The sequence below is a fragment of the Eptatretus burgeri genome, chromosome 1 (genome assembly GCF_056783735.1).
Source record: "Eptatretus burgeri isolate ZD-2024b chromosome 1, Ebu_testis_v1, whole genome shotgun sequence".
Lineage (NCBI taxonomy): Eukaryota > Metazoa > Chordata > Myxini > Myxiniformes > Myxinidae > Eptatretus > Eptatretus burgeri.
In genome coordinates, this window is record NC_140961.1 from 154,211,066 (window position 1) to 154,224,594 (window position 13,529).

The following is a 13,529-nucleotide window of genomic DNA, read 5'->3' on the forward strand; positions in this document are numbered from 1 at the left end:
CCCATTTGGATGTCCCACGAGGCTCACGCTTTCATGAATAAAGCAGGAGTATTTATTCTCCTGTTCAGAGAGGTATTGACTTAGTTCAGCAACACTCAGAACATTGCGTTTCTGTTTCTCACATTGGAGTTTCATTTTGATGATTTTGTGACTTGTGATGGAGTGGATTAATAGAAATGAGAGAAGGGAAAGTGCTCCTCTTCGGGCATTCCAGCTTTTAAACATGTTTTCCTGGATTCCAACTTCATTGTTGTTTCTGTGTTTCAGATTTCTGTTTTCTCCATATTCCAGGACATTGTTTTGCAGTGCATGTGATATCAACATTGATCACATGTCCAGTGGAATATTCGTACCTGGTCAATTAATGCTCGGTGGTTTGTTTCCTTTACACAGGAGAGCAAACATTGCTCCATTGAATCCAAAACTCGGCCCTGAACCTGCCGTCTGTTCCGAGTGAGTATTCTTTAATATCTTTGTTAATTATTTGTTGTTGTTTTTTTTAAATCTGCTTTTGATTCAAAAAGAGATCTAAGGAAATAAAATATGAGTCCAATCTCTGCACAAAGTCGCAATTGTTTGCAGCCTGTGACTGACTGCTGGCTGCATAAATTTCTGGGAGCATGGCTGTGGGACTGATGCAGTGCCCTCTATTATCAGTGCACTGGTACTCATTTCGCTGACCTTGGAAGGATGACAGGCTAAGTCAACCGCACCTGGTATTAATTAAACAGCCGACAGTCTCAAACTCATGACCATAAGATCTTAAGCCAGCCACCTTATCTGTTGAGCCAACACCAGGCTTATTCACAAAGTGAATTGCATAATTTAATTTTATATTTGAATGTCATTTTTTTTCTCCATAATTCTTTTCTCCTCCATAATTTTCTCTTTTCATCCATACATTCTGAATATTCCTCGTGATTTTAAAATCATAATCCAGATCTTCGGCAAAATCTAACCATTTCTTCCTTGTCACACACCCAACTTGTTATCCAAGATTAGTCCGAATCAGGACACAACTTTTTGAGATACTGTGCTAAATATCATTTTTGGCCTGATCTCTCAATGATGAAGAATCACTCAAAAAATTACAGTATCCAGATTGGAATCCGGATCTTTCCCAAAATCGAATCATTTCTTCTTTGTCACACAACCAATCTCTCCACCAAATTGCCTCTGGATCCATCCTCAACTTTGTGAGATATCATGCTCACAATTAGAAAGTAAAAGAGACAGACCAATATGGTATTCATAGAATACATACCCCATGCAGTCTTGAGAAGGACTGGGTGTGAGCCAACTTTTCTGTTTTATATTTTTTTATCTCTGGGCATTAGACATTGATTAATTAACCATGTACATTCTAATGGGGTTAGCATCATCCAAGTAATATATGTGATACCATCCAAGTAATATGCAAATGGTCATATAACATGTGGCAAAGTTGCAATTTCCTATGTTGAATGGTTTTCTATGTACGCTATTAACAAAATGCAGACACAAACGTATGTGACCAATTGCTTCATCCTGCTTTTTGGTTTATGCTCGCAGGGTAATAATCACTCATACAGCGATCATTGGCAAAACAGAACAAAGTAGAACGACACTCGGTGGAGTGTCTAACCCCAGCAGGCTGAACAGTTTATTCGACAGGTTGTATTTACTCTTGATATATATTTACATATATATATATATATATATATATATATATATATATATATATATATATATGTAATTTAATATTTAACTCCATCTCAATTTGAGAAGTAAGGCTGATTTTGACATTATGACTTTAAAAATAATTGGCGTTTCAATTTATTGACCTGATATGCAAATCCTGTTCAGACTTCAAATCAATCGGATGAAAATTGAGGATTTCAGAAATTTGGCCAAGTTGACCTTTTGGCAGATGTTGACCACAAAAAAATTGGTGGTTCAATTTAGTGTCCTGATCTGCAAATTCTCTTCAAATTTCAAGTCAATAGTAAGAAAAGATACAATTGTAGTGATTTGGTCTGTGTTGACATCAGAAGGTGTTTGAATTCAATGATTTGACATGCACATAGCCTTCAAATTTCTAGACAATCGGTTGAAAATTGACAATTTTGGAAAATTGGCCTAACTTGACATTCGGTCTATGTTGACCTCAAAAGAGTGACCGCTATATTGTTGTGGGCCAGGGGTCGGTGGCGAGGAACAACTGCTAGACCGAGTAGTAGGGCCGTCTCCCACTGAACACCCGGAATCAAAGGTGGTCACCCCGGATAACTCCGGAGTTAACGGGTCGCTTAAAGGACCGTGGTCACCAATATTTCGACGGCGTGAGGTAGGGTCCACTTCTATATTCCAATTTACCTCAGTACTCACGCCATCTAATTACCGGGGAAGCCACACCCTCGGCCGAATTTGTCTGAACCGAGTTGCTGTTACCGACTCGGATCCGGCATAACTGAGCAGGGATTACCAAAGCCTGCCGGACCAAATGAACAATTTATGGCAAAAATGGCCTCACTATTTCTCAAGGCCACACCGTGCTAGGCCAATGAAAGAAAACACGGACAACAAACTGGAATATTAAACAGGGGGTTATTTATAATAGGGAGGGAGACACAGAACAGAGTTATCATGACTATAATATGCAGGCAATGTACAATGAGCAATCAACACTTTTACGATTTCTACTTGTAGGATGGCGCCACCACAGACACACACACCCAAAGAAAATGGACCCGGATTATCTTTATTTCGACCCTCGCAGCCAAGGGGAGAGACAGGCTGGAGGTCAGAGTTTGGTCGGTACGTGGCCCCTTCGTGCAGTTTGGCCCGCGACTGCAGGAGTGAAACTCGGGGTCGTTGGCGAGCCCAGACACGGTATAGCGGGGTCCATGCGGGGGCAGGGGTCGCTCCTCACAGAGGGCCAGTGGAGATTCCTGGCTCAGACTCCGGGTTATTGCTCGACAAAATGAGAGATGGAAGTCGATGGCTGTGGAATAGTCAGAGGACCAGCTTGAGACACGGCAACAATGACCACCAATGACACACACCAAGAGCAATGGCGACTCCTTTCTTTTCTGACAAATTCCAACCCAACTCCAGCGAGCCTTAAGGGGAGCCCGGCGATTCTTATCCCTCCCCTGGGTGGGGTGGGTGATCGGTCCTCTGGTGTAATCTTTGCCCTGATTGGACAGGGTTTCTTGGGGTGATATCTGTCTCTCTCTGATTGGACAGGGGGAAACCCCTGCCTTTCTGGGGTGGAGTCGGAGCTCCGAGGTAATCTTTGCCCTAATTGGACAGGGTTTCATGGGTGATGTGCTGGCCATCCATGATTGGACAGGGGGGAACCCCCTCCTTTCCTGGGCAGAGTCGGTGTTCTGAGGTGAGGAAACCTCTGCCTACGTCCATAGTGGAACGCACATGGGCAATGGCGTCGATGGTGCGAAGAAGTGAAGGATTGATTTGTTGGCATTGAGTATTGCAAAATCTAACTAGAAAGAAACTTTGCAGCACACATTTGTAATTCCATTTAGACATAGGGAGGAATCTACTTTACACAGACTTGTTGAAATAACTAAGCTTCGGGACTGCTCTCTGTTTGTGTGCAAATGGCTTCCAGATTCGTAACAATATCACATGATCATGCAACGTGTTAAAGTTTCAATTTCCTCCACTCAATGGTTTATGTTGCACACTCTTAACAAAATGCAGATACGTACACGGATGTAGGATGTACGTACGATGTACTCACATAGGCAAATGATATATATATATATATATATATATATATATATATATATATATATATATATATATATATATATATATATATCTATCTCTATCTCTATCTCTATCTCTATCTCTATCTCTATCTCTATCTCTATCTCTATCTCTATCTCTCTCTCTCTCTCTCTCTCTCTCTCTCTCTCTCTCTCTCTCTCTCTCTCTCTCTCTCTCTCTCTCTCTCTCTCTCTCTCTCTCTCTCTCTCTCTCTCTCTCTCTCTCTCTCTGTCTCTCTTAACCCTGCCTTTCGCTTTCCCAGCACAGGGTAAAAGCAAACAGGCAGGGGTGCAAATATAATCTCCGTCCACCTTCGGTGGCGGAGGTAATTTGATTTGTTCATACACTGGTTTTGCCATTTTCTCCCACCAGGATTTGTTTGTTTTGTATGTTTTCTTTTTTTTTGTGGTGTCAAATTTTTGTTTTTTACTCTCAAATAAACTTTTATTGATCATGATAGTTTCTCAAATTCTGCATTATTATAGTTCCTGAATGGGTGGATTAAGTGATTATTATTTGTGTTTTTGATGTCCTGCTTTTTCAATAATAATTTATCCATTTTAAAAATATAAAATAAATTAATTAATTTAGAATTATTCAATTTTCCAAATTTTCAAATTTTTTAATTTTTCCATTTTCAATTGTGAATTTTAAAAAATTTAATTAGAAAACAATTCTTAAACTAACGTTTTCCTTCATAATTGTATTGAGATGGCCTAGCTACTCATACAAGGCCCATGCTACTCTATACACTTCTATCCGTTCTATGGCAATGTCTACCCCCCCACCCCCACACCACCTCACCACAAACGCAACAATATGTTAGATCAAGTCATTGAAAGGATCAGACCGTGCATGACATTATAAAATGTTAGATCACATCAATATTATATGGTAATCATTCTTGTGATGATGGAGATTTGGAAAATGTGCCTCACTATTCTAAATTTCCGAAAATATAACTTTCTTCCGTGAGGGTGTCCTTGGAGGAAATATCACACATCACAAAATTATGCTGTTACAATCATTGGTGTTGTTATTCTTGATATGAGAAACGGATTTTGAAAAACACCACCGTTAGCAATGTTAACAAGAATATACACCTGAATGTGGAACACCCCCTTGTGAAGGCGTGTAAGTTAAATCGATGCAACCTTCATCATTCAATCTCCATCATTCATGCATAAACACATCATGAAAGCAGCTTTGTGAGTTAAAGATCGTTGCTGCTTACTTGGGGAGCTATAAAGTTAACATAAATAATAAATCGCAATTATTTCAGCGAATGACATACTGAGGCTGGTTAAATGTTAAAATACGAAGGCTCGTCCAAATATGTATCGAGTAAATGTGTTCTGCCTCTTCGTTTTCTCTTTCTGAAACTATAACGTAAACTGCACAAACAAGAGAAAACAGTGACGGTGAGGAATATGATTCAAACAATGACTTTTTGAGTTAGACACTATAATTCATGGATATAAGAAGTGACAAGAGAAAAAGTGGGCATAACCCTCAACTAAAAGTTCAAATCATGCAAATAATTTTTTTTTAAAATGAAGATATTATTTTGTTATAAATTTTTTCTTGCCATAACAAGTTATGAAATGGCTAGCCAACCCATAATAAATGGCTCCAATAATCGTTGAAGACATATTTTGTTACAAGCAAACAACCATGCAGGATCAATTCTCCATGGGACTAACTTTAGGGCCTGGAGTGTTGGCCTTTGAAATTCTGTCATTTTCGGCCAAATTAGATCCATTTTAAGCCTATTTTGGCCAAAAATATTTTCATCAGAAATTGATTTACAGTCCTGAGAGATTCAGAAAAAATATTTATTAGAATGTGCATTGTAATCTGTCATGGAGTGTGGTAGAACTCCATAGAGGGGGATGGTATGGGGAAAAAAGGGCACCCATTCAAATGTATACAGAATGATATGCTCATAAACACCTCAAGAGTGAAGTCATAAGTATTTAAAAGCCATAACTTTAATTCTTGTGCATTTTTTGAACAACCAAGATTAAAAAGACGCCAAAATACATCGATAATGTACCACATCAGGAGATCACTAAATTGCCACTTTATACTTCTTCTTGGTTCCCTCTCAAAACAATGTAAAACTGTAGCCCGACCTACCTCAACAACTGCTAAAGCCATATGGTGATTCCAACACGAGAAAGTTATTTTGTCTCTCGACGAGTGCATGCAACCCAAAATTATAATATAAAACATTTATCATTTTAGAATGAAAAGAAATCAAATGTAAATGTGGACTCGACCAAACCAGCCCAGGATTTGTACAAAACATGAGTGGGGAAATAGATGCTGGACAGTACCATTCCAAAAGTGATACATATCAAAACCATCCCCCAATTCAATTGAAACAAGTATTAAAACAATTTACTAACATAGATTAATTAAATCCATCCCAAAATAACAAAATATATAAATCATTGAACATAAATAGAATGTTCATAACCCATGAAAAGTGTCACCGCCATGAGCTTGAGGTCATGTGACTGGCGCCATCTTGGTGAGCACCACTTGGGACTTGGCTGACTCAGATCATGGATCAAGGTGCTTTTGAACACATCCCTGTTTGAAAAAGCCAAATAAATGTTTAAAATGACTTTTGTGTGCCAATAAACTGCTCCAATCTGTACCATAAGAACTGGAATTATAACATAAGCCAAATTCAACAACACATATGCTGTAGATGGATTTAATCAACACCAAATTAACAAAATATATAAACCATTAAGCATTTTATTATTTTAAAGAAAATATTCGCATTGACATTTCTGTACATGATATGTGGTGATCCAAATTGTGGACTGAGACAAAAGCCAGGATTGAGGGGTGGGGGGGTGGTTGGATAGAATGTACCATAGGCTAAATTTAACAACAAATTGCATTAAATCGAGACCAAAATCACAGAGTATGTAAAACATTAATAATTTTATTATTGGTAAAAAAATTGCAGAAATAAGAAAAAAAAAAAACATTTTAAATAAAAGTGTAAAAACTTAGAGGGATAAAATTTAAAAAATCAACTGAACAAGAAAGGGATGACACCACATTACAATTCTACAATATGACACCACAACCCTCTTATGGTTTAGCATCACAAGATCTTTTGACGTTTTTCTATCACCATCCCACAACAAATGCAAAATGTCAAAACAGGTCGTGATGATTATCCAAAAGAGGATCATGGTGTTGTATTGTGGAATCATAAAGAGGTGTCATTACTACCTTATTTAGTTGTTTTTTTTGAGATGTAATCCCTCTGTTTTTACATTTTTCTTAACATGTTTTTTTTTCCTTGTATATAATAGAGGAAGTGTATGTGATTATGTATGTATGCATGTATGTATATCTACTCTTCACTCATTGTGATTTCCAAATACTTCACTCATTTATTTCCAAATACAACTAAAATCACATTGGACCACTAATCACCTGATCGTCGAAGAGGTGTAGCAAACGCTTTGGGAAATTAACCATTTTTCACTCCGTCAATTTTTTTTTATCATGAAAGAGTTAACTTGCCTACTCCCGATGAAGAACACTGCCTAGAAACTAAGGCCAATCCCTCAGTTTGTATTAAAAATAATTACAATATGTTCAATATTCTGCTTCCAACCCCACAATTCAAAAGGGTTTGTTTATTTTTTAAAACAGGGGTGCCACATCAGCACCACAGATATTCCCCAGCAAAATGACAGCCACCCAGCAGCCAGGCTGCTGCATACAGGAAGAATATGAAGACACATCCTCTATGCAAGCAGATGGAATACTTACCCAACGAGTTGGTAACCCAACGAATGGGTAACGAAATAACCAAAAAATGTGTGGACGCGTTATGACAAAACGAGGTGGATGAGTTGGTTGGGTGACCAGAAAAAGTCGATTTCGATTTTGGTTCAGGTGCTGATCCAGATCTAGCCTAATGGAGGGATACAAAACATAAACTGTTCAGTCTGGTGGAGGTATGCACAGTACCATGTGCTATTCCAGTTTACTCAGTTTTATAATTTGATTATTTTTCTTTGTGAAGAATTTGGATATTTTCTTGAAAATTTGAAGCATGATATGTGAAATAAATTTCTTGATTGATTGATTGGTATAAAAAATAACCTTTACCTTTGCCTTGTGATTGTGAAGAATTATTTTTCTCTCTCACAGATTCCACACTCCTAGTTTTCGTTGGGTTATGACGGTTATTTATGCAGTTGATGAAATAAACAGAAACTCCTCTATTCTTCCCAACACATCGCTTGGATACATGATATATGATTCCTGTTTTAACATGCATAAGACCCTCACTGCTGCACTCAGCTATCTTGGGCAGAAGTTCAGTAAAGGTTTTGAAGAAGATTGTCCAATTCATGCTGTGGTTGGAGAGTCTAGTTCACAACATTCATTGACAATTGCTCATTTCTTCGCTCTCTTTTTAATTCCACAAGTAAGATTCTATTTACTGAAAGAAAATTTATTATTTTTACTCTTATCATGATTTGTGTTTATATTAACAGTATTGTGAAGTTTTAAGAATTTACTGCTTCTTGCCATGAACTGTTTTGATTCAGATAAGTTACTATGCCTCATGCCGATGCTTGAGTGATAAAAAACAATTTCCTTCATTTTTGCGAACCATGCCAAGTGATACATTTCAGTCAATTGCCATAGCAAGGATGGTTCGACACTTTGGCTGGGTTTACATCGGTACGGTTGAGAATAATGAGGACTATGGGAGAGAAGGCATTGCACAATTTATTGTTGAATCAGAGGATTATGGATTATGTTTTGCCTTTCAAGAAGTTTTGCCCCCAAAAGAGGACAGAAATGAAATCAAACATCTTGGTAAATCCACATATGATCCCACTCAATTTACGAGATATGTTGTATTGTAATAATGAATAAATAAAAATCCTGTCTTGCTTTAACTTTCGAGAGAAAAGTGCAGAATTGATATCGGAGTAAAATTAATTTGGCTCTTTAAATAGAAATTTATTATCGAAGAGCTTGATTTCCAATAATCAATTTGTATTTGGACCAGGTCACTCTACCATGGGTATGCTGCTTCTCTTCTTCCAACAATGGATGGAGATCCTCGATGCCAGACTTGAAATCAGAGGGATCTCCCTAGACATATTGCGTGCCTTCGATACAGTCTGCCACCCGGGTCTGCTCACCAAACTCTCTTCCAAAGGAATGGAAGGACATCTACATTCATGGCTTGTGGACTTCCTCTCCCATCACAGCCAATGTGTGGCCATTAATGGAGTTCTCTCAATCCCTCTTCCTGTCCAGGCTGGAGTGCCTCAAGGCAGTGTTCTGGGCACTGTTCTTTTTGTGGTTTTCATCAATGATCTCTCCGACTCTGGAAATTCCTCTTTATGTCTTTGTGATGACTCCACCCTCTGCTGTACCATCTGTCATCCCTCAGATCGTAAAGCAGCAGCCTCTTCACTCTCTGCAGATCGGGATAAAATTACAAGCTGTTCCAACACATTGAACATGTCTTTCAACTATGACAAATCTCACACTCTCACTGTCTCTCCAAAAGGACCATTTGGAAAACCCTCTAATCTATTTTCTCATCAATGCTCTTGAAGAAGTCATTTCTTTCAAGCTTCTGGGTCTCCCTATCTGCCATGATCTTTCGTGTGAAAGACAAATTTCCAAGCTGGCCACCAAAGCCAGTCACCGACTGAGCATCCTCCATCATGCAAAGTCCTTCCTTGGCACATCTGAGCTCCTGACCACATACAAAACTTTTTTTACTTTTGTCCACAGCCTGATGGAGCACTGTTCTCCCCTCTGGGCTTGTGCTCTTGCCTCTCACCTTTCTCGGCTTCATGATGTGGAAACCAAGGCATTTTGGATCATTCCGGGACTTCCGGTTCAGGTTTTGGAGCAGCGAGAAGTCTCCTTCGGGGCTCACTGCTGACGTTCTCAAAGCTAAGTTTCCGGTTGTTATTTGTCCCGTTTTAACTGTTTAATTTTCTCACCTACATGTTACTGTGTGTTGCTAGTTCGGTTTTGTTACAAAAATCGTGCTATTTTGTGAGTATTTTTGTCGACGTTCTTACCTGGTGCTTGAGGCCTAGGCTTGAGGCCTACCGTTTCCACTCAGTGTTCGATCGTTTTTTTTTTTTTTTTTTTTCTCCCCATTACCTTCAATTTCTATCCTCCCCATTACCTTCAATTTTTATCCTCCCCACTTTCCAAACATCCCCCATTCTCCCAACTAATCTCTTTCTTATCTCTAAAAAAAAAAAAATACCCTACAACAACAACAACACGCTCACCTTCTCCCGATTCTGCTTCATGTTCTTCCTCTTAACTTCCTCCTCGTCTTCTTCCTCGATTTTTTTTTTTACACTTCCATGACCTAATCTGTTGAACTCTCTCATACATTAATATTAACAACAACAAAAAAATATATATATACACCCAACAACAACAACAACACGCTCACCTTCTCCCGATTCTGCTTCTTCTTCTTCCTCTTAACTTCCTCCTCGTCTTCTTCCTCGATTTTTTTTTTACACTTCCATGACCTAATCTGTTGAACTCTCTCATACATTAATATTAACAACAACAACAAAAAAAAAATATATATATATATATATATATATATATATATATATATATATATATATATATATATACACACACAACAACAACAACACGCTCACCTTCTCCCGATTCTGCTTCTTCTTCTTCCTCTTAACTTCCTCCTCGTCTTCTTCCTCGATTTTTTTTTTTTTATATTATATTATATTATTTTATTTTATTTTATTTTATTTTATTTTATTTTTATTTACACTTCCATGACCTAATCTGTTGAACTCTCTCATACATTATTTTTAACAACGAAAACGATCTTATAATGCTTCATCTTCCTCTCTCACACATGTGGTACTCTTTACTGTTTCACAATGCACTACTCTTCTGCTATTTTAACAGACTGCTCTCATTTCGACCTCTCCTTCATTCCTTGCCTAAAAAATCCAACTATTACAGCGCTTCTTCTCTCCATGCTCTGAATTCGCCTTCATTGCATCCATCAAGAATTGTGTTAAATCGCATCTCAGACCTAAAACTTTTAAAAACCACAGTTTGCCATGGATGCTCGCTTTCCATCAACCATTCTTTTTTTCCAACTTCAGTGCCAACTCACCCCCCTCACCCCTCACTCTCACTCTCAAAGCAACCATCCCACTCTTCTCCCTCCAAGCCTCCCTCTCACCTCTCCCAAAAATCCCCCTCACCTTTCTCCCACCTTTCATCCCCTCACTCTTCCTTCTCAAAGTTGCCCCCCTCTCATCCACCAACCTGCCTCCCTCCACTGCCCTCTCACCTCCATCTCTTCACTCCACCTCCTCAAATCCTCAACTGCCTTCTTCCTTGTCTCTTGTCCCCCTCTCCCCCAGCACCACAGAGCGGTTTCTCCTCCTCATTCGGCCCCCTCCCCTCGCTATTCTGCAATACCCCACACTCCTTCAGCAACCCTCCTTACCTGCCCCCCTCGTCCCTTGTCCTACCCTCCCCCTCCCCCTCCACCTCCTGCACCCAAAGCCTCCTCCCCTTCCTCTTCATTAAAAGTGTGGACCTCAAATATCCGGGGCCTTCGCTCAAACCTTTCAGATCTTTCCATACAGGTTGCCACTGACAAACCAGACATTATCTGCCTAACAGAAACTTTCCTCTCCCAAGACGTGTCTGACTCCCAAGTATCTCTCCCTGGTTACTCCCTCTTACGGTATGACAGACCTGAGCCTCGTCCTGGTGGAGGTGTTGCTCTCTTCATCAAAGACTCTATTCCTCACTCTCCATGCACTGCTCTCACTCCACCACACCCCCAGGAATACCTCTGGCTTCGGCTTCCCCTCCACTCCCACATCATGTTTATATGTGTACTGTACCATCCACCGAACAGTGATGACTCCATCGACACCTCACTATCCGAAAACATGGACCATCTTCTATCTTCTCATCCAAACTCTCTCTTCCTCTTGTGTGGTGACTTCAATTTTCATCACGCCAGTTGGCTAGGTGTGGGTACCTCTCTCACCTGCCATGGCACCTCAGCAAAAGCTTTCTGCGACTCATTGGGACTGACTCAATCGGTCAACTTCCCGACCCGGATCTCAACCAACGGTACTCCATCTCTTCTGGATCTGATTTTGACAAATTTCCCTGACAATATCTGCTGCTCTTCCTTCGCTCCAATTGGTTCTTCTGACCACGTCCTTGTCAAAGTGGACATCTCTCTGGCTGTTATCAGAGAACCACCTCACCGCCGTCGAGTCTGGCATTTCACTCAAGCCGACTGGCAGGGTCTCTGAGCAGCCATCAAACTTACAGACTGGTCTCGTATCACTACTTTCTCAAACATCAACTCATCCTGGGAATTCTTTCAAAGAAACTTGCTCTCCCTCATGCACAGATTTATCCCCTCTCGTGTTCAGTTGTCTTACCCTTCCTCCCGCCCTTGGTTTACTGAAGCTTGTGGCGAGGCAGTTGTCCTGAAACAACTTGCCTTTGCCTCATGGAAAGCAAACCCAACTGAGGGCAATCTCAGTTCGTTCCACAAAGCTCGGAACAAGTGTTTATCTACCCTCAGGAGAGCCAGAAAACAACATCTTTCTCATCTCAAGTCTGAACTCTCAAACCTCTCTCCCTCCTCAAAATCCTGGTGGCGTTTAATCAAATCTGTTTCTGGTGTATGTTGCCCCTCCATCCCCTCCCTTACCTCAAATGGCCGCACTGCTGATTCCACACGTGATAAAGCTGAATGTCTAAACTCGGTGTTTGCAGCTAAATCTTGTGTCCTAAACCCATCACTATCTCTACCCACTTTACCCAGTCGCACCCAACTGTCCCTGGACTCTGTATCCTTTTCTCCTGACAAGGTGGAGAGCTTGCTTTCAAACCTCGAGTCAGATTCTGCAACCGGTCCAGACGGCATCAGCCCACGTGTCCTCAAAGCCTGCTCTTCTGCTCTTGCTCACCCTCTCTCTGTTCAATTCACCCTCTCATTTGCCCAAGGTCATCTGCCATCTGCTTGGAAATCTGCAAACATCACTGCCCTGCATAAAAAGGTGCAAAAACAGATCCCTGTAACTACAGACCAATCAGCCTTCTCCCAATCATCAGCAAGGTGATGGAATCCATCATCGCTTCAGATATGAAATCCTTCCTCTTCTCCAATGGCTTGATTTCCAATCATCAATTTGGTTTCAGACCAGGTCACTCTACCCTGGATATGCTGCTTCTGCTCTCCCATCAATGGATGGAGGTTCCCAATGCCTGTCAGGAAATCCCAGCCGTATCCCTGGACATATCACGTGCTTTTGACACAGTCTGGCACCCTGCCCTACTCACCAAACTCTCTTCCCATGGTATTCAAGGCCATCTCCACTCATGGCTCGCAGACTTCCTCTCCTGTCGCAGTCAATGTGTGGCCCTAAATGGAGTTCTTTCATCCCCTCTTCCTGTGCAGGCTGGAGTTCCTCAAGGTAGCATTCTGGGCCCTGTTCTTTTTCTGGTTTTCATCAATGATCTCTCGGACTCTCTGGAAAATCCTCTATTTCTCTTTGCCGACGACTCGACCCTCTGCCATACCATCTGTCATCCCTCAGACCAGCAAGCAGCAGCTTCTTCACTCACTGCAGATCTGGATAAAATCACAAACTGGTCCAACACGTGGAACATGTCTTTCAATCCAGACAAATCTC

At 40.4% G+C, this 13,529-nt stretch overlaps 1 long non-coding RNA gene across 1 annotated transcript; it reads right to left on the minus strand.

The window, feature by feature from the left end:
• Positions 1-5,667: 5,667 nt before the first annotated feature.
• LOC147035792 (uncharacterized) lies at positions 5,668-10,078 on the minus strand. The gene is made up of 3 exons (XR_015049602.1): positions 9,876-10,078; positions 7,582-7,721; positions 5,668-6,372 (listed from the first exon to the last, which is right to left on the minus strand). It is a non-coding gene; the product is annotated as an uncharacterized LOC147035792 (long non-coding RNA).
• Between the last annotated feature and the right edge of the window lie 3,451 nt (positions 10,079-13,529).